The sequence below is a fragment of the Sphaeroforma arctica genome, assembly GCF_001186125.1.
Source record: "Sphaeroforma arctica JP610 unplaced genomic scaffold supercont1.952, whole genome shotgun sequence".
Lineage (NCBI taxonomy): Eukaryota > Ichthyosporea > Ichthyophonida > Sphaeroforma > Sphaeroforma arctica.
Genome location: NW_014039606.1, coordinates 5,974 through 7,531, shown reverse-complemented (window position 1 = coordinate 7,531; position 1,558 = coordinate 5,974).

Genomic DNA, 1,558 nt, shown 5'->3' with positions numbered 1-1,558 from the left:
ATCCACACATAATGTAGAACAAAGGGCATCAAACACCTTAGACGCTACCCCGATAGTCCGTACAAGCACACGTTTATAACCGGCATGTTATATATGATTTCTGTCTCCACACATAATGTAGAAGACATCATCACACACTTCAGACGCTACCCCGGCAGTTCGTACAAGTACACGTTTACAACAGGCATGCAATATATGATTCCTGTATCCACACATAATGTAGAACAAGTCATCAAACACTTTAGACGCTACCCCGAAAGTCCGTACAAGCGCACGTTTATAACAGGCATGCTATATATGATTCCTGTATTCACACAAAATGTAGAACAAATCATCAAACACATCAGACGTTACCCCGATAGTCCGTGCAAGCACACGTTTATAACAGGCATGCTATATATCTGACTCTGATCGCGAAAAATGCATCGCCAGCGCGCAAAAACAACAATTCGTATATTCGTTGTACATATGTGAACTACTTCGGATGAATGCCATGTCATTTTACGACTGTTCACTACACACACAACTTGTACGCGACGAGGCAGAGTGTGTTGATAAAACGCGTGTTCGACTGTGAGAATATCATGTGAGCACTCACCACTGCTTGCGTTAGCACAACACACCTTATGTGGCACTGTTACTCGAGACAACGTACGTAATGAATTGTCCTTGTATTGTTAAGTAGGCATGGGCAGTGGAAGGTACACAATAGCCTCAGAGCAAGTATCAAAACTTGCTACCCTACACTCAACTGCGACAAAAAAGAGGTGAAGTGGTTGCACGAATCCACAAGGACGCACAAGCAAAATTGCCACAGAAACAATATCATTGTATAGCATTCACACATATATATATATACATGAATACTCTCATACAATATCCTTTACGCACTTATATACATACACATGCATCATATAGGCTTATAAAGACATTCGTGTAAAGGAACATAATACTTTGATCATATACATCATATGTATATCGAGGACTACATACAAATTTATTTGTATTTCGCTTACACATACATATATATATATATATATATATAAATATATATATATATCATATATATATACATACACACACACACACATATATATATATATATAAATATATATATATTACTATTTTAATACACAAATATAAATAGAAATATAAGTCTTAACATATACAGTCACACAGATACTAAAACACACACACACATATATATATATATATATAATAGATATTTAAATATACATAAATTTATAAATATACAATTTTATATATATATACAATTAAACACAGATACGTACAGACATAGACAAACACCCACACCCACATATATATATATATATACATATATATATATATATTCATGTATTTAATCTATATACTCATATATAAAATTAGTTACATTCATGTATGTATAAATGCAGACAAACACAGACAAGCACAGACCAACACACACACACACATACCCACACACATATATATAGATAGATAAATATATATATATATATGCATAACTACATACACATACAGATACATACACACACACAAACACAAACACACACACGCA